Here is a 22,471-nt window from a genome sequence, read left to right as displayed (position 1 = left end):
TTTCGAGACCTATTAATTCAAGAGTTTTTCTCAATCCCAAGGTTTGAATATATGCCTCAACCTGGTTCGTGACATCTAGTTCCTTCAGGTACCTTCTATGATATCGTGTCACCACACCGTCCCATGTTATAACATATGGAATAATTTTTGTCTTACATTTGTATATTAATGATAGTTTTCGTAGTTTATATACATATCTAAATTTAAGTCCGATTATTTATAAATAAAAAATCTATATTTATGGATCCTGCAAATTTTTTAATTTTATCACGTCACTTTTAAAATATATAATTTAACCATTTGTAATCGTTTAAATTTTTAAATTTTATTAAATCGATTGGATTCGACTATATTTACTCTCAATGATTTTACGGTCCCGATTAAATCAAATCACCCTTTTTTAATGCATTTTCTATTTATATATTTCGAAATTTGCTATTTTTTCTGTAAAAATGATATTATAACGTTTCGAATTCTTTAATTATCATTTATAGGTATTTTGGCTTACTATATACCAGAATGAACTCAAAATCACGAAAAAGATCAAGGTATTCTCTAAAACCTTAGAATTGTTTAAAAAAACTTCAATTAATGGGCTTGAAAATTGGTGGGATATTGAAGAAAACTTTGCAGAGTAGCAGATAGCAGAAAATATTCATACGTTGTGCCACGGGAAATCAAGAAAGTTGTGCTCGAGAACAAAAACTAATATTTATAAACATAATTCAAGCCTATAAATATATCTAATTGGTTATGTTTATATTATATTGAACAAGGGATAATATAATTCTGAAACACCGTAACCCCTTGCATAAAGCTAATAAATATTGTTGATGTTTATTTTTAATGTAAGTAAAAGCTTGGCATCCGTTGTAATGTTATTTATTAAAATTGGTTTGGTTATTTTAGTAGTTTTTAACTTTTGGAATATCATTGGCCAATTTAATATGGATCGAAATCAACAATTGGCAATATAAGGGACAAAATATCCCCACGAAATTCGACTAAAATTCTAAAATTTAAATTTCTAATCTCGATACTATTATTTGAGGTTTATTGTGTAGTTTTCAAAAGTAAGATTTCTTTTTTTCATTCAACATCTTTCCGTAATTATACAATTTAGTTTTTGTAAATTGTATTTTGAATTATATGAAAAAATGCACAGTAATTCCTCTAAGCACAGTTTAAAATTTTTTTTTATATTAACTGCATCTATATCTTAAAATATCATAATTTTATCGCTTGTTACAATGATTAAGTGACCGCTGCAATAAACGTAAGCGCACATTATAATCTATTTGTGGTGGCATCGCTCAAAATCCAGCACAGATATAACTTTTTATAGATTCAAAGACTAATGTTAACTAAAATTATTTTTATGGGTTATTTTTTAAATAAAATATATTGTAGAAATGGTTGTGTGAATTTTATTATAGTTTATTATAATTTGAATTTCAAGTGGTGATTGGAAAGAAACGTATGTTAAGGGCCTTAATCATAGCATTTTAAAGCTTTACAAAGGTAAATTCATACTACCTTGTAAGGTAAATAAAAACTTGATAAATATAGCATTAAATTACCTACCAGATGACTGTAGTTGATCAAAAAACGGTTAATATACAATCACTTTTATATTAAATGATTTTTCTATGTTGATGAACCCCTATAAATAAATTTAATGAAATCTTTAAAGGATAGTATATTTTAAATAAAGATAGCAAAATATACATTATTCTAGCAATTTAAATAGTTTAAAAGTTCTTTTATATAATTATAGGGCTTTTTGTTAAATTTGAAGTTCTGGAGACCTCGAAAAAATAATAATGTGTGTCTATAATTTCTACTATCTTTATTTGCTGATATTTTTGTAAGGTATTGAAAAATTGATCGCCCACATAAAATTCGTTTGTAAAAATATGACATTTAACTTATGAATCTAAATATGATAATGTAGACTGCATTTACATATATTGTATTTTTCGTGATTTTTTGTCCAAAGTAAATTATTTATCTTTTTATGCTTCATTTCGTAATATTGAAGGCGCCAAGTATTTTCAATTACAAATTTTGAAAGAAATATGATCGTAAATAATTAATTATTTCTAAAAAGATCAATATTTACCTATTTTTCGTATTGTTTATGAAGTTTTGAACTACTATTTCAGCTATATTCAAACTATGTCTGAAAAAAAGAGAGGAAAGCTTTGCATCACAACAATATAAAATATCAGCATACTAAGTAAATATATTAACTCGAATAGGCAGAGAAACTTTTCGAAAGGATTTATATATGAACACACGCAGCAATCAATCTAAAATACGTGGCAAAATTTAATTGCATTCATGAGCACGTAAAGAAATAAAAAAATATTTCGGGTATTTAAATAGAATGTTTGCATGATATTGATGATACTTTTCATCCCAAAGCTAAATAAGTTCTTACTCAGTGTTAAAGGTAAATAAATGTTTTTCGTCGTATTAATTATATGGCAATAAATTTCTATTATATTCAAAATTAAAACGTTTAAAAGGTTCAATATATAACCCTAAAATTTTAATGTCTAATTTTTGGTAATTATTTTATGGTGTATCATTTGATTCTAATATTAATTCTATAAAAGTTATCCACTTTGGATGCTAAAAATTATTTTATACATTCATTGACAATACAGCCTTCAGCATATAAATAACTTTATTATTATCAACTTTGTAACTTTAATATAATTTTCCTGTGTTCATAGTTCCATAACATTATTAATTGTATTTATAGATTATTGAAATTATATTCGGCTTTTATAAATCTATGTAATATTTTTTTTAAATTTACACCATATTATACATCTAAATAAGAAAAATAAATGCCTAATCATACGAATAATTCAAAAGAAAAGTATATAAGTGTCATAATTGACGGGCTTTATTCTTTTAGAACACAATTAAAAAAAATTTCAATTGTATACAATATCTATTATAGAAAGAAACTGGATTTTTATTATTAGCATTATATTCTACAATTATAAAAAATCGAACAATAAACGCTCCTCAAAGATATAACCACATGCTAGTAATTTGAAAAATTATATCCGTTTCAATAGTATCTTAATAAAATACGAGAAATATTTTTTTGAAATTTTACCATTAAAATGTTCAGTAATAATGGGATACAATTTCTAATATTACCTATATAGAAATTCATTCCTGGGGTTCAATGCATCTAATCTAGACTTAACATGATATTTTTTTAAATTTCTTTTTTTTTCACAATGCTATATGAAAAAGACCACCCTATCAACTGCTTAAATATGACGGAGGGGTTTGATATTGATCCAGAATCATAAACATGATAAAATATTTGTATAATTACTAATTTAAGCGCAGTAAATGTAATTTTATATACGGTAAAAATCTGCATATGAAATTTGTGAAGTATATCGTATATTCTATATATGAGGTCTTTTTTTTGAATCATACCTTAAAAATAAGGTACCACAATGCGAAATTTTCAAGTAAAGGTGCTGAAGGGTATTATAAATACACCTTATTCCAACTTAATATTAAAAAAATTAGTTCATAAATTCTCCGTATCGCGTAAATCTAACTTTAAATGACTATCGTTAATTTATACTGTAAGCAACTATGTAATTCTCATGATAAAAGCATTAAGATGAATTACATAGCTTTCATAGAAGATAATAAATTAAAACACCACTAAATATCTGTTTCTAATTATAATCAATACTATAATGAATGTTTTAATGGAAAACGGATAAAAATAGACTTGCGATCTAAATTAATGCACTAGAAATAAAACGAAGATTGAATAACTTGAAAAATAGCAAAATTAGATGAAAAAAAAACCTTTTTCGTTTGTGATCACCTTTATCTCTTTTTCATATTAATGGGGTTTCCCGTTATTATTATATATGCGAGGAATTTTTCAATATAAAACATTTCACTAAAAAAAATTTTCTTGAGTAAGCAATACACTAAATAAGAAGATAACGTAATCATAATACAAAATAAACGCTTTAAATTACCAGATATTATTACAATAACATAAAAAGGCATCAGAAAAGTTTTTATTTTTTCAAACTTCAATAGTTTTTATAATTAATATTTTTGTAAAATAATTTTTTTAATATTTTCCGAGGAGATTTTAAATATTATATTTGTGAAACAACTGAATGTTCATATAAATTAAAGAAATACAAGTAGAACATTTGACTATTTGTTAGCGACAACAAGTGCTTTTATTTTTGATGCATGGGCAATAGAATAGAATATAATATAAATTATTCGAAAGGTATTTAAGAATAATTTTATATACTATGGCAAATTTAAGTATAAAGGTATTTGGAAAAGAAAAATATAAAGGTGAATAAACCACGAATTATCGAATATTACAAGTGGAAATAAAGTAGTTATGAAGAATCTAAACATGGTTCCAGTATTCAAATAAAGGATGTTATTTAGGAAATAAAAACATTTTCTCGTGTCAAAAAATTTGCATTAAAATCGAAGGTTCGAGCCCAATAAAATGTAAATTTATGTTATTTATAGCTATTTTAGGTATTCTGCGCCTTCAAATACATTCAAAAATACGAGGAAATATACTTTAGATTGATGATATGTATGTTTTGCAATTTACCTTTAGTTTTATGAAAAACCTGTGACCGAAAAATAGGAAAGCTCTAAAGAAAGTAACTTTTCACAATGTATATATTCGATCAAAAATAATTTGTTGCAAGGATAGTTCTGGTGCAAACAAATTCACAATGTTTTTTTATGTGCTTTCTTTGATTTTGCTTGTCATATATGGTATAAGTAAATTGTATTTGATGATTTTTTTATTGATGTATATCAGCTTCACACCAACTATATAGATAATTTATTTTGAAAAGACCATGTATTTTTTAATTATTTTACTCATTATTTTTTAAATATTTCTTTATTCTTATGAAATACACAAATTTGATTTTTTAAACAATATTTAGTCTTTTAAGTTACCGCTTTGACAGATTCTACATAAGTCGGTTATATGGAAATTGAAATCATATCAAAAATTTGATGTATAGAATTAAATATATTATACGATTAATGTACCTTTTTTTATTATCAAGGTGAATGGCATGAAGCTAGCCTCCTTTAGACACTTTTATCTTATTTTTTTCACTAATTCATTGATTTCCGTTCGAATCTTTGATCTTTCTGTTAGTGCCGAGATATTCGAATCATCTTTTATAAGCTTAAAAATAGATTATCACCAGTTTTTAATTATGTGGAGAAAAGATTTAACGATTCTTTGATAAACCTCTAAATTCTTATGTAATATAGATCTATCTCTTCTTTGTATATAGAACTTCTAAAATATCACAATTTTTAAACTAGTATGGATTAATTTCGAATAATTCATAAATTTAAGATATATGCACAGTGATATAATGTTTAAAGCAAAATGATAAGAATTCAAAATGTTGACATCGTTGAAAAATCTAATCTTAAAACGTCAATGGTATTACTTATTACACTTATGTAATCCTGGTTGAGAGTATAAAAAATGTGAGTATATTAATGTTTCGTCTATCTTTAAAAAATCGTTCAAGTATTTTTTTCATTAAAAGTTTACTTTCTAAAATAATTTTTTCGTAATCTAAACATTTATCACTTATTTTTCTTAATAATATTAAATATTATTCGTCTTTATTAAGATTAATTTTAATGAAAAAATACGAATGTTTTAAATCATCAATATCATTGATATCTTTCGTTTTGTTTTTCTGATTTTGTCGTGAAATCTATAAACGAGAAACTGTGAGTTTTCTTGATATAATGCATCAAGTCTAAATTCTTTTATACCTTCATTATCTAAATCAAGATGTGAAATACACATATTTTCATATCTTACACCAAATTTAGACCCTATGAAATCTATAATAGAGCTCATCTTTGTTTTTTTATTCTTTAAGGGTATAATTTGGAAATATTCTCCCCTGTGTACTTATAACAATTGCCAAGCTAATTTATCTTCAATGTATGTTGATTTGAAATTATCCAATTTTCAGAAACAAAAATATGAATTTCTCCTATTTTTTTAGGAAAATTACAATTTTTACGTGCATTTTCAGCTTTTATGTCGAGAGGAGCTATCAGGTCGTCAATTTTAATATTTGGTATCAAATAGTATAGGCTATTAGAATCACTTGTGGGGTTTTGATTGTATTAATAGCTGTTAAATAGACAATATTTTGATTCATTCGCTATATCAAAAATTTCCGTCCATTTTACAAACAATGCCAGTATTGTATTTTCCAGTGTAGAAGTTATTGTTAAAATACTATGACTTATTTGGACAACTTCAATTATCATGGAATAAAATGTATTTAATTGCGAAATTCGTATATTTTAACGGTATATATTGTTTTATTTTCATATTTTAATTTAAATATATTGTATAGATAAGAAATTTTTTTTTTATGATTCTATCGGTATCAGAATCATATTCAATACTAAGTATATATTGCATCTAGTTATAGAAACGGTTTGAACTATATTTAAAACGACAAATGAAGACCAGAAAATGATCATGTCATGCTGGTAAGCTATATCATAATAAATATGTTCGTATGTTTCCATTAGACAACTTTCTGAATCATAAAGATCTAAAAAATGTATAGTCAAACCAGGTAGCGCTCTAGAAAACCCAAAGAAATTTTAATAAAATATAAAACTGTATAGTATTTTCGCGCAATTATTCAAAAATAATCTTTTTTGATGAATATAAAAGTCCCGGATTATTGTTAAATTAATATTTTTACATACATCGATTCCTTCTATAGAGCATAATCTATCGATGAATATTTTTTCTGGTTTCTGCTCCTCTACGATTTCCAAACTAATAATGCTATTAGAAGTTTCTCTATAATGGAAGGATTTTCCTGTTGCATTTTAATCTTTTAAGATATATTTTATACCAAAAATAAAATCCCTCAAGAGTTCCTCACGTGATTCAAATTCAGTCTTCTGTAAACGGCTTTAAAAATATTCTTGTTAAATTTCTTCATATCATTCGTCTGAAAATTATGTACAATCGTTTTTGATGCCATGATTTATGAATTCACTGTCAAGCAGATTTTCATAGCAATAAATTTATTTTTATTGTGTTGCTCGTTTATAAGGTCGTCAATATGACTATTGGCATCTATAATTACACCATCATTCTTTAAATTATATATTCTCCTGGTATCGATAAACATTCTTTCCAGTGGTGCATTGAATCTTCAATATGGCTTTCCTTAACCTTGAACTGAATTGTTAAATGATCCACTATTTTGTGAAATGTATAGAATTCAAATTAATAATTTGATGTATGGCTTTTTTAAGTTTAAAAGTGTTTATTTTATGAATTAACCATCTTCTTCCAGTTTTACGGTAAAAGTTGGTGAAAACTCCAAATAATTCAATAATATTCCCTTTTCCCTCCCTAACATTTTCTTTATTCGCAATAAACTCACCACCAATTATCTTATTTTCTTGGGAAGAACTTCTACTTTAAAGATAACAGCAAAAAAACAAAGGAATTTATTAAGTCCATATATACACATATGAATATTTCTAAGTTATTTTGTGTTAATCTGTATCTTTTTTAAAAATCGACCATCTTGTTAGTTACCTATATAAATGAATTTTTCGGGGTAAAAATTAATACCTCTAAAATAGTAAAGTGAATATTAAAATAGCAAATATTGAAAATTATACGTAATTTATATTATTAAGTCTTACTTACCTGCATGAATACATATTGAACAAGAATATTAACTCCAAAATTACATGTAAACTGCTTACATGAATTACGACTCTTGCGTATGTATATATGATCCGAAGTGAATGTACTTTTTTTTAGATATTTATTTTATATTCATCTTTAGAAAATATACTTATTACTTTAGGAAGAATTTCTTAACTGCTTCTTTAACCCGTGAGAATCCCCAATACTTCTTGTCACACGTACTCACCGTGGGTCAAAACATTTCTCAAAGGCTTAGTCATAAATCATATGAATTTAATATATTTTAGTTGTTCGAAGCTAAAGAATATTGCAAAAACCACTCTACCTATATATTTTCTAAACGGTATATTCTTTTCTCATATCGGATGCCCAGTTTGACGAATTATAACGTAACCTCCTTATTTTCTTGATGCGATAACTTTTGTCTTTTTTATTAGTTATTCACAAATTATTACTATTTGAAAATTTTAGCCTCAATTATCACCTTTAAATTCTGTGATAAGAATATTGTTTGTATTCTCCTTTTTTCAAATCTTAAGACTTCATGACTAATGATAAAATTGTTCTTAATATTTATTTTATAATTTAAAATTCAGAGTGAATGTATTCAAGTTTGTTAAAAGGTTCATATAGATTAAATATATCACAATATCTACATTTTTGACCATAGTAGTGTAAATTTTTTATATTTAATAATATATATTGTGATTTTTTCTAGAAAAGATCATATTTTTATAAATTTAATGTTTATTAGTTGTATTATAGTCTTCTATAAAATATATACACTTAGGCTTTAACGTCATTGGTTTAAATCCTGAAAATGATAGCTTACTACTCTATGATTAGAAGAAAAAAAGAAACATTGTAATTTTAGATATGAAACTATAAAAACCTATTAACATATACTGGGGTTTATTACACAAAAATTTTATATTTAAGAAGCATTTGTTAAGGCTACTCGAATAATTATTCTCTGAAATTATCTCTTATCATAAAAAACACCCATTTGAAACCATAATGTTCTTATTTATCAATCAAAAATTATAAATAAAAAACCTTTATTTTTTTGAAATTTCTAAATATACAGCGTTATAAGATCTTGATTAAAGTTGCAAATAAAAAATTCATCATTTTCTTTGGATTGAAAAATATTAGTTTAAAATTTGATTAAAAATACTAAAATATTTTGTGAAAACGATGTGACTCACTGCGGTTATAAATATTTTATATTTTTATGCGTAATTTTTACTTTTCGAAAAAAATTAGTATGATAATATTTCTATTCTTAAGATGAAAATTCAATCATTGGAATTTGTGCCATACAAATAAAAATTGCAGTATTATAAAACTTTATAGTTGAATATAGAATATTATTTTTCAAAGGGAATTAAAACTTTACATTTAATCTTTATTTATCTTGAAAGTATAATAAAAAAAATGCAAAACTAAGTCATTTTAAAAAATAGAAGCTTTTTGACATTTAAAAAAAAAATTCTAAAATAAAATGATATGTTAGTTAAATAATAAAATTATATTATCTTTAAATTAATTTCAATACATACAATTTTATTAATTAGTAGCTAATCGAGTATCAAATAATTTAAAAATTAGTTAATATCGAAAGTTTAGTTTTTTGTGATTAAATAATATATGGGAATAAAATATTACAAGAAATATATTAAATTTTGAATAAGTATGCAAAGACAATATATGATCTTCTCTGTAGTAGATGAAGATGAAATTATTTAGCTGAATGTTTTTTTTTCTTATCGACCGATTGCATGTAGAAAAAAAATTGAACATTTTGTGTCAACTTAAAATTACCATCAAACAAAATATTTCTGCATAAATTAACTTTTATATTTGTAATGGATAAAGATATTTTTCGCTGAAAAAACTAATTTACGAATTCTTCGGAATTTATAACTAAATTTATAATAAAAGCGGGCGCAGAAAAACTTATTTTGGGTGTTAATCTTGATTTGGTATATTTTTTTTCTTCATGTGAAGTTTGTGTTGTTTTTATTAGATCCTTTGAATCTATTCATCAAGCCTCACCCACTTCGTTTAGATCCTCTATCAACTTCTGCTCTTTTCGAGACTTATCCGTTACATGGTCTAAATATATGACATAATTCGATTTTGATTTTTCAATATCTTCTGTGATACAATTTTACCTCTACCTTTTTGGCATGACACAATTAAAAACATATTTTTAAATGGAATTTTTTCTGGTTTAAAAATTTTCAATAAAATTTAATATAACAGTTCAATAAAAAGGCACGATTTAGAAATGATCAATAATGCTTAGATACTCGGGTTATAAATTTATCTAAACACACGACGAGTTTAAAGGAAAATAATAAGATATTTTATCTGTTAAGAATATTTGAGAGGTTTTATTTACATGTAACATGAGCTTTATTATATGGTTTCAAATTTACTTTATAAAATAAAATGCAGACAATAGATAAAAGCATTATCTATAATTTCCATAGGGCTTAAACTACCGTATAATGATACTTTTTAAGCTAATATCAACTAGTCAGCAGTGATTATTTGCTTAAATGATAGAATATATTAGCTCGAATTTTTGTGTGTCGAAAAAAACAAAATGCCATGAAAAACAACGGCCTATAAATTTTTGCAACAAAAATTGTTTTTCTTTGTTATTTGCAATAATGAAATAAAATACCAGACCTTATATTAAAAGTACGTTGTGTCTAAATACTACAATAGAAAATAAAAAACCTACTTATCTAAATATAGCCACCAACTAAATTTGAATATATAAAAAAGCATATTAGCGGTTATATATGCATTTAAGGCGGGTTCACTATAGATTCATTGAATCATGTTTGAAAATTCTATAAAAGATAATAACAAAGAAGGCGAAGATTCTCTGCCCGGATAAGAATAAAGAAACTTTATATTGAATAAATGCGAAAGAAAGATAAATAAGAAATAACTTTCCATTGCAATTCATTGATATTTGTATATTAATTTTATTTAAATTATAGAATGCCCTATTTTTTTGCTTCGATTTTATGAAATTTATTTCACTGAATATTATCGCTATCATTCTGATATTGTAATTTTCGTTTATATTTTAATTTTTTATTCCATTTTATATTTTATATTTTATTATAAGTGATATTAAGACTGCACATAGAGCAAATATAGTTTATAATTTTATTATTATATCCTCTTATGTGCTTTTCCTGAAGACCTTCGCTTTTAATTGCCTAGCTATATTTTTTTCGTGTTCTGATAGTGGGATGATTATAAACATGTGTCCTCAAAAAAAAAAATTATTATTAATTTTTTTTGCGCGCCACTATAGTAGTATAACATATAATATGAATCGACGCACGTGAAATAAAATTTTATTTAGATGATCATATATAGAGCTATAAAAGTAACATTTATACTATAAAATATTTTATACACTATCTTTTGTATGAAATTCAAATTTTGATTAAAATTAAGCATTTATTTATTTTAGAATTAGATTGGACATTTTAATTATGGTTTTTGTTCTCAAGCACAACTTCCTTGATCTCTCGTGCGCATAGAGTATTAATGTCTTCGGCTATTTTCTTCGCTCTGAAGTTTTCTTGAATACCTCTCCTCCGTTTAAGACTTATTAATCAAATTTATTTCTCAGTACCAAGGTTTGAATATTTGCCTCAATCTGGTTATTTACTTCGAGTCCTTTCAGATACCTTTTATGATAATATGATACCATTCCGTCATAAGTGTAACAGGTGGAATAATTTTTGTCTTGAACTTGTATATTTATGACAGCTCAGATGCTAGATGATTATACTTTCATTATTTTTCGTTTTCAACTATGTTTATGTTTTCAATATTAGTCACACAAATTTCTATGGAAATAATGAAATTATTTTTTTATCATAAATTCAATATATGATATGTCGTTATTAAATTTAAATAGGATTATATTTTTGCATCTACTTTAATATCTGCGAATTAATTTTCCATCATTTCTTGTACAGAGTGCCTACGGATTTTTTTGAAATCATATTTCCATGCTAGCATAAAGTGATAAAAGCGTACTATTTCTTATTTTCTTCGTGTATATTCATTGTGAGGTATTTTTTTAAGACATATGTTTGCCAAGTGATCGACAGTTTTCAAAAGGTTCGCTACAGTGCTGACATCTTCCTCTTTCACCAATAAAATTTTCTAATCGGAATGAAAAATAATCGAGCCTTTATCTGAAAGTCATAAATAACCATATTGTAGTATCTTTATGATCCTAGTATTTCCAGCGCTGGAATAATTATGCAGATTGAAGATTTTTGAGACAGCTCTTTTGTAATTATTTTACACAAAACGATCTCTTTGTGCTTAAATTAGAGCTTGAAAGATCTAGGTTTACCATTCCGTATTTGTTTTCAAGAAATCATTTAAGCTGACAATTTGCGTTACAATTGCTTTTCAAATTTCAGCGTGACCGCTTTTTTAAGTGATTGTGCTCTTTTTTGATATAGTTATTTATATATCTAAAGAATTATATTTATATATTTGAATTCCATGTTTCCAAGACCGCGCCCTAGAATTTTTTTTTGAGGTAAAGTCGTCTTTATTAGATGTTTATTTATGTATTCCATTTTAAATCAATATTCGCAATATGTCAACTTCTAGCTTTTTAAAGACTTCTGGTTATTGCACTAATAACCATACGCAGTATTTGACTGATGATATTAAATTATCATTAATTTCTTTGATTGAGTTTAGTTTTTATAAATTTGTGACCCGTTTCAACATTTCATTTCTTATTTTTACTTATGTTTAGGGCTTCGTTCAAAATTTTGAGATTACATATATTCCTAGTTTATTTACAGACACCCTTCCTTCTATCAACTCTGAAACATATATGTAGTTCCCACTATTAGTAGCAGACTTTGTTATATTTATTTCCATCCCAATGCATTTAAAAAATTTAGCTGCTTCATTAGACATTATTTTTAAGTTACTTTCGTTCTTTTATACAATCTTTAAGTCTTCAATGAAAATATAATGGTATTTTGTGCGTGCATTTTTATCTAATTTGATAGCTACTAATGGATATCTTTCGTTTAATCGGAGGCTTAGTGGATTCATACAAAAAAAAACAAACAGTGATGGGTATAAATGGTCACCTTGAATATTTCCCTTTACAATTTTCTTCTTATACATTCATTATTATATCTTAGTTTGCAGTTCAGTTTTTTATGTATTTAGTTATATATACAATCATTCATTCTTGTATTTTATGATTTTTAAGCAGTTAAAAAGATCTTCATGATCTATAAAATCGTTTGCTATTTTTTATTTCATAACATATATCGTTTTTTTCGTGTTATAGATGCTATATATCGCAACTTTTTATCATTTCGTGTTCTTTAGCTCTCTGTAGTCTCTTACTGTTTCAAGTTTTCTTTCCGATATTAAGTTTCGAGACGTGAAGTTGTTCTGCAATAATAAAGTGTCCATTTTTGTTTTTATTACATAAAGGATTGGCATGCATGTAAAAAGTAAAAGTTCCGATCGATTAATTTGATGTTGTTTTTATATTAAGCATGTTATACCGGAAAAAAATATTTTTTATCCTCTTTGTTTCTACGCATAATGATAACTATCTCGTATAAGATTCAGTGCAATTTTGGAATTTTCTTTACAAAGAAGTTGTGTATACTATCAAATCCCGCGGCTTTCATTACGGTAGATAATTTATTATCAGAAAGAACATTTTTTCTAACATGAAAAAAACATCAGGTGTGTTTTCTAATGCTAATTTGCGTAAGTAATCATCAAATTTGCATCTTATTTTTGGTTTATTGGATTTCAAAATATAGTTTATAATATTTTTCTTTTCAGCTTTTATGTCAGGGTTTCTATCTTTTTTAGGAATCTGTAGTATTCCTTCTGTTTACTTGGAACAGACAATTTGTTTTTGTAAACTCTTTTCTTTTGCTGCATTGCTCTACTGTCTTTTGTAATTTTCCTTTCTTATCGTTATTATTACTGATAAACTCTAGAATATCAATCTTTTGTCGAGTATTTTGTTGTGTTATCGCATGATCTTTTTCTAAAACTTATTTCTAGATCTTGTAGTTTTTGGGTATTCCCTGCATAATATGTTAGCAATTTGTTAATTCGGTTGTAATTTTGCATTTTGTCTTCCTTTATTAAAACATAATTTATTCCTTCTACACTGGTTTTGATATTGATTCCTCGTAACTTTTTTGAACTGCCTGAAAATTCGGGCTATTACACACATGCTTTGTAGAAGGTGAATGTGATATGTATATTGCACGCATGATATAGCAAAATATTATTTAAAGTTTAATCTTTGTATAAGGAACTTTTCTGGTTCTACGGAACTCTATAATGTCAATAATTTCCAAGTCTGCTAGTACCCTTAAAAATGCTTTCTTGCATTACTAATGTTAATGCAGTATCCATTTGTTTTATATTAAATCTTCTTTGTGCTTTTTTCCTTCATTTCGTTTTCTTCGAACTTGCGGACCTGTCTTTTGTTCCTTTTTTATATTTAAGGACATTTGATGCTCTGAATTCGGGTAAGACTGATATCACATTTAAATATACCATTTTAGGTTTTTCAAAATTATTACCAGCTAGATCTCGGCATTCATCCGAATCGTTTATGGATCGAGGTGTAAGCCTCTTGAGACCAATTGTCTTAACGTAAGGTGTATTCTTGCAGATAGATTCGAGTGTGATGAAATCAGTGGTATCATTTTGCTTGCAAATAAGATTTTAAAGTGAGCTGTTTGTCGAGTTTTATATTACAAAATCGATTTTTATAGGGTTATCTTTGTACTTCTCCTCTCATGTTTTTTCTTTAACCCCCATTTGATCGGAATTAAATTAACAATTAACTATAAAAGATTTTTATTAATATGAATACAATTTTTCAACAAAATTATAATGTATAAAGTAAATAATATAGAATATGCTTTAATAACCTGCATATTTCCTCTTTCAAACACAAAAATAAAAAAGTAAACTCAAGTTAATAAAAATATTGTAGAAAATTTATATTAAAATGTTTTAAAACGACCATAAATTCACATTTAAAAGATATATAAAACTTTTAATAATTATTAGGCTTTGATAGACTTCTATAGGGCTTTACAAAATTCTTGCTTCTAAATACAATATATGAGGCATACAGACAATTAATAAGATAGATAAGTTGAAAATAAAGGCAAAATTTATATAAATACTATAATTAATCGATTATAACAATTATTTGTACGAATACTTACCATCCGAAATAAATTATGCTAAAATACAAAAAAAATATCTTGTTAAATTTAAATTATATAGATTGCTTTATCTTGTATACAGAATAAAGTATATATTCCTGTTCTATGTCAACTTTAAAAATAACTATAATATTTTTTAAACCTTAAATAATAAAGTTTTCTAACAAATTTATTGATTTCAAAAATTACTGTTGAATCTTATCTAATTTTAAAGAATTTTTACAGATGTGGGTATATTAGTAAATGAACTCTCTTTCTTTTACAAATGTGAAGCTCGAACATTGTCATACTTCATAAGTTAGAATGGGTTGGATACAAAATACCATAAGTCGTATATGAAGAAGTTGGGCATTCTAACAGAAGCGGAAGCACACGGACAAATAATAAGATTGAGGAAGACTCTTATTCTAAAAAGTATTGAATTAATAAGATGAACATGGAAGAATGTAAAGATGAAGAGGTAGAAAGATATATATGATGAATCTGTTATATAGAGAAATCCAAAGTTTTGCATGAAAAATTATAAAAATCTAAAAATTAACCGATAATAACAATCTAGATTGTATTGATAATTGAAAAATTAAATGAAAATTGTCGGTATGTTTTTTCATATTACTTTATTTTTTTGTATATTTGAGTGTGAATGTGCTTTTTATGGATCAGGAGTTATAAGTTTGATATATTTGATCATTTGATTTTTTATTTTTATTCAAATTTTTCGATTTTGATCATATTCTTTTTGACATATTATCCATATTATTTTTTTAACAAAAATTTTACTGCCAATTAAAAAGGTATATTTTTTTCTGATCAAGACTAATAAGCATATAATATACATATTTATTCCTTAATTAAACCCAGTTTATATCGAAAATCTTTAAAAAAAGTTGATCTATGAATTAGCAATAGCTTAATATTAAGTTGAGTTATTGATGTAATAATTTGTATATGCTCAAAATAAGCTTTACTGCTATATGAGATCGGTCTTTATGTGCTTTATCCCCTTAATTCATAACAAAAACGTCGAAATCTAACTATTTCAATTAAATTCACATTTTATAAAAATTAGATAAGTTTATTCCCTTTTCTTCAATTTCCCATTACTTTATATAATTTAATATTATTGTAATATAAAGTATTTATGGTTTATCTTAAAGCATAATCCAAAAACACCGTATTTATATTTATAAATTGAGCCCATTCAAAATATAAGATTATAAAAAAAAATGCATTAAAAATTATACATCATTTTGAAGATATCTATGAAAATCGTATGCGTGAAGAAATCCACACAATGAAATATATATCTTTCCTCGAATAAGACTTTGCGGCAATAAATCCGTAATACCATATGAGTTCGATTAACGGGGTAAATTATATAAAAATTGTATTTTTCTACAAGTATTTTCAACTTGTAAATATATATCATGATTTTATCATCTGTCGCGATCTTAAATATTATTTTTGATACGGTTTACTTTAGATTCATCATTTTCATGAATTAAAATATTTATAAGCTGTCCGAATTTCTAATAACATTCAATGTTATATAGAACGATTATACAATAATTTGATGTTCTTTAGTATGTTTTAAGGAAGTTTGTTGTTTTTTTTGCGGCGGACCATAAACATATGCCTATAATTATATTAAATAGAATCAAAAAATTTTTAAACAAAATATTTTTACACACTTTTCAGATTATAATAATTTAATGTAAATTTTTTATTAAAGATTTTATGAAATATAGTAATGCTTTTAGTGTTTCAAAAAAAAATTATGCTTATTCTTTTCGTGTTTTCTACACAATATTCCTCTTTAGAATATCACAGCTGAAGACTAATATATTTGAGTTCTTTCACACCTCTACTATTTATGTGTATGCCTATACTTTTTCAGTATTATCAATTTCTTAATTTTGCTTCCAAATATGTTATTTTATAATAATGGAAAAAATAAGTTTAGTATAAATGGTCTCGTAGTTACCTTCCCATACGCTAAGGGTCGATTTTAACACAGTCTAGATCTACATCCTTTTTATTTTAACATCAGAGGCAATTAATACAAAACAGTTTTACAGGAAATTATTTATATTTGAATCTGTCCTCTTTAATAACAACATTTTGTATGATTTCGTCTAGGACTATTTATTTTTTACGGTACCATATGGACATGTATTCTTGTATGAACTACCAGAGGAGTATCACCATGAATATGTCAATCTAGAGCTTTTTATTAATAATCTATAACTCAGAAATGACAAATGTTGCCAGAATAAGATCTTAAATTCTGTAATAATTTTTCCATATATAATTTTATAAATTATCTAGAATCCTTTTTCCACTCTTTTCGATAAAAAAGTGCTATTTTTTATTCCCTAAAATATCTAAAAAATATAATGTGTATGATGTATTAAGATTTTTTTCTTTAAAAACAGCTATTCGTTCGAGTTTTCTTTTTGTACACAAGATATCGAGGGAAACTGGATATAATTTAATGTTTTATATATATTTACATGAAAAAGCAACTAAATTAGCATTAAATTGTATTAAAATACCGTACATATACATTATAATGAAATATTTGTAATTTAATAATTCTTATATCCGAGTTAATTTTTAATTTAAAAAATTATACATGTAAAAGAAATAATAATGAAAAAACAAGCAAATCATTTTGATATACTATCAAAAATTTGCTAAAAAAATAAATATATTTTAATATTTAATATATCGATGTGAAATAATTCATCCAGGCTATAAACGTGGTCTAATAACACATATCTTGTGTATTTAAATAGATAGAAATGATTTTTCAGGTGTTCTTGATGTTATTATATTATAAATAATAGTATTGAGACTTAAATAGTTTTTATTTTCTATATTTTACAGAATAAAAACAACCAAAATATAATATATGGTTTCACACCACGTAACTTTTTTTTTATATTTGAATTACATAAAAATTTAACATAGAATTCATCAGATCAAAAATGAGTTTCCAGAGGCGCAATAAATTTTATATTTTGGTAATAATAAACTTACCCATATAATGCCGAAATATATTAGCAGACCTACGTAACTACATCGAATAAAATACATGTTGAGAAATAAATTGAATCCTGGGATTTAGCAAGTAATTTTAAATGTATTTATTATAGGATGATGGTTCTATAACCATTTTAATCGTTTCTTGCACAATTTTAAGAAGAATTCTTTAAGCTGAAAAAAATACGTAGATTTTCGGGTAAATTATTATTTTACATTTTGGAGTTGATATCGATAGCAATGTATTAGATATAAATATAGCAGGGGGAATCCCATTATTTGACAATACCATTTTTATCTACGAGAAATTTTTTTTTAATAATTTTAAATCAAATATTTTCTGCATATATTTTGTAACATATGATGGAATTGTAATACAATAACATAAGATTATTCTGAGAACATAAAGTCAGAAACCAATCGTTGCACAAATTCGAACTACAGGATTGAGGGGAAATCTCGAACTAATAAGTCTTTATCAGAGAGGAGGTATCGAAGAAGATGCAATAAAACAAGGTATAGCCAATAGTATGTATACTAATCCCAGTGAGAAACCAATTACGCTTTACATGCAGAGAAAATATAAAATTAAAATACTAAAATATACTATAAAGAAAAAGAAGAATACTAATCATATGCTTTTTGATTTAATAACATAAACTTGGAAAGATAAATATATCATATAAAGAAATTAATGTTCTAATATGGAAATTATAACTTTTTATGCACAAATTCATCGAATGCATTTATGGTAAGAATCTATCTAAAGAGTGATATATAATTAGCCTTTTAATATTATTAAACAAGACACTTGAACATATCTCATTTGAGAGAAGAAGAGCAGTTTATGAAGATAGATTAGGGGAAGGTGTCAAAGATGTATCAAGAAATTTTGCAATATTCCCGATGGGCTGACTACGTCTAAATAGATAAAGAGAAACTCAAACTATAACAAATAAAATAATATTATTAAAAATTGTGTTTTTAGTATTGGAAGAAATAACTTATTAAACAGTTTCTATGTGTTATTTAGAAAATCCTATAGATAAGTGAGCGGATATATTTAAACATGTTCAAACAAATGATTAAAACGCACAATAGAGAAGATTTTTTTTGAGCTCTTTTTTGTATTTTCTTCTAAAATCGTCTTCCATAATGTATCTTCTTTTTCTAGGCTTATTAAGTCAAGGATTTTTAATTAAATATTTTATTCAATCATCATATTCTTTTTTCAAGGCTTAATAAGTCAAGGATTTTTAATTAAATATTTTATTCAATAATAATATCTTATTTCAAGGCTTATTAATTCAACTAATTTCCTGAAAAATCATATTTTTATCTGCATACTCATCTCAATTCAAGTGTTTTCCTTAATCCTCTCAATTGTGTATATGATTTAGCTTCAGTTGGCATTTCCTGTTCCTTAATATAAAACTTATATTTAATAGAAGTTATATAATGATGTAATGAAGACTAATTAAATTGTTTAAGATTATTACATTAGTTAAAATTACACAAAAATTATCTCTATATATAATAGCATAATAAAAACAAAATCGGCCTTTTAATATTTATTATTTCATTCAATTTAAACATGCCTCGAAATATAATTGATTGCAAGAGCTTTACGATCATTTTCTAAATACCCACCGACAAATACGAATTCAGAATCTAGCATAGAGATAATCATGAGTCCTTTTCTTTCCATTGGTATTGAATTTGAAATTGCATATTCATCATGTTCTGCGTTCGAGACTTTTTCAACGAAGTGATGCGTGATTTTTTCGTCTTCCGAATCACAATTAATTTTTATAAATTTAAATCCGAGTAAATTTATAGAAGTTATGGATTCATGGTTTTCAAGATACTTTTGTGTGGTTTCCCAGTCCTGTTCCCTAAAATTGGCTTTGTATGTAAGTGTATAATCGGAATTTAGATCTTTGAGGCCGGTAAAAAGTAAGAGATGTTCTTTTTCTTGACCTTCGTTTATTTCATTAAACCATGATTCCCAACCTTCACCTTCATTTTGATTTTCTTCACTCGACATTTAAGGGCTTTCACAAAAATTATTATTTATAGCATCTAAATTTTTTTAATCATGATTTAAATTCATTTTTGAGTCTTGTGCATAGATTTTATTTAATTTATTTTTGTTGTCTAATTTACTAATTCTTATATTTGTGTTTAATACCTTTTTGCCGATTTTAATTGGTTATTTGAAATATTATTTGAGCTATTTAGATTTTATGTTTAGTTACTAAATTTATATTTATATTAGAACAACCGTGAGCCAATAGGCTAAGGGCAAGGTGTTATATAATATCATACTATACAATTGCATCAATCTTAAATTATATATTTATACGTATTATATTGAGTTTTTCAGTCCCAAGATCTAAAAATACTTTAAAATATACAAAAATATGATGAATACATTAAAATATATTAAAATTCATTAAAACACATTAAAATATGCCAAAAACATTAAAATATATGTTAATAAATATTTATTATAATTTTTTGTTTGCATCAAAGATTTATAAAAATATTACTACCAGAAAAGAAAGCTATCATCGTAAATTACAGATTAAAAATATAATTTGGATTTTTATGATTTTATATTGGCTTTAAAGATTTAAAAAAATATAAGAATTGTAAGCTGCAGCAATTGCAGATAGATAGATTAAAAAACCATATTGCAACCAGAATAGAAGGCTATTAATCCTACATTCTATATATCAACACATTTATCATAAAATTTTATGATCTTGCTGTATCTTAAGATTACAAAATAGTTCGCACGATTAAAAATTTGATTAGATCTACTTTATAGTCTTACATACCCTTTAAATTTATATTAAAAAACTTCAATACCGTATTAAATATTATTTCCGGTGATTTATTTAATTTAAGCTTGATGTTCTGTTGTTTTCTACATTAACAAAATTTAATTTAAGTTTTCCTCATAGTTTACTATGATTTAAAATTTAGAATGCAATCCTTCAATTTACTCAGAGAAGTTATTTTAAATGTCCGATTCTATTTCCAGGGTTATATAAATTATAAATTGATTTCACATTTGCTATGCTTAGATACAACCATACTTACAATTCCACGAAGTTGGGAAGATTCAAACTTTATAAACATTACCACATAAACTTCTATAATTATCGTATTTAAACTAGGGTAAATATGAATACTGGAAGTATTATATCTATAAATTATTTAAAGGCCAAAACACTACATTTTATCCCCTTTTAAATCTTATCATTATATATTTTAATTATAATTCGATATCACAGTCGAAAATGTATATTTATAAAATTTAAGTTTTGTATTCAATTTATTCCCTGGAAATATAGGCTTTTAGAATGAATTCTGTAATCCAAAAACATTGAATATTGTATTATATTGCGATATCACAGTCAAAAACACATATTTATAAAATATAGCTTTTTATATAATTTATAGTCAACGAAATATAGGCTTTTAGAATAAATGGACGAATCACAAAAACATTTATCTTTTCAAGATTTTTATTATTACAAATCGCTTTAATATAAATACTAGCCAAAAATTGTGCATATGTTCTAAACTTGTGTTGTTTATTTTTTAATAATCAAAGTTCCCGATCATTTAATTAAAAAATAAATGAATAATCAGCTTTCCAGATTAAACAAAAATTAAATTAAAATGTCGGACAAACTAAATTAAGACTTTTATTGAAAAAGATTTATGATGATTTCCATTCACAATTCACAAAAAAAGAAATTATAAATTTTATTGCGGATTAAGATGCAACAATTTCAAATTATTTAAGCTTAAATAATTTCTAAATATACCATAAAATTTTAGACGTTATCTACATCTATAAAAAACATAATTTACTTGAAAAACAGTATTTCCTTTAAATCAAGAACAAAGACACACAATAAATATACAAAACATCGTAAAAATCATTATTTATGTTCCAAATTAATACAAACCATACTAGTAATGTATTTTGATTGACATATAACCATTCCCTTCTATCCATTTTTTTCAATCGTGAACTGATTTAGCGAAATTAAAATTGCATCTCTGATCCCATAAAAAAAAGGATGCCAAATGCCACACATACCAACAAAGTACTGTACACAATATCACTCAAAGAAACAACACTCCATGGAAAATTAAAATACATGTACAGGAAATCCAATACCAAAGACACACACACGTATTTCAAGCCAGACAAAAGTAATTCTATAACGAATGAAAACACTGTCGCCAATTCAAATACCGATAATTTAAAATATCTGGTTATTAAAATCGATGACGATATTAACAAAATTGCTATTCT

Source organism: Rhyacophila brunnea, unplaced genomic scaffold, assembly GCF_057557595.1.
Source record: "Rhyacophila brunnea isolate RB1 unplaced genomic scaffold, BYU_Rbru_1.0 scaffold_71, whole genome shotgun sequence".
NCBI lineage: Eukaryota > Metazoa > Arthropoda > Insecta > Trichoptera > Rhyacophilidae > Rhyacophila > Rhyacophila brunnea.
This window is presented reverse-complemented; position numbering follows the sequence as displayed.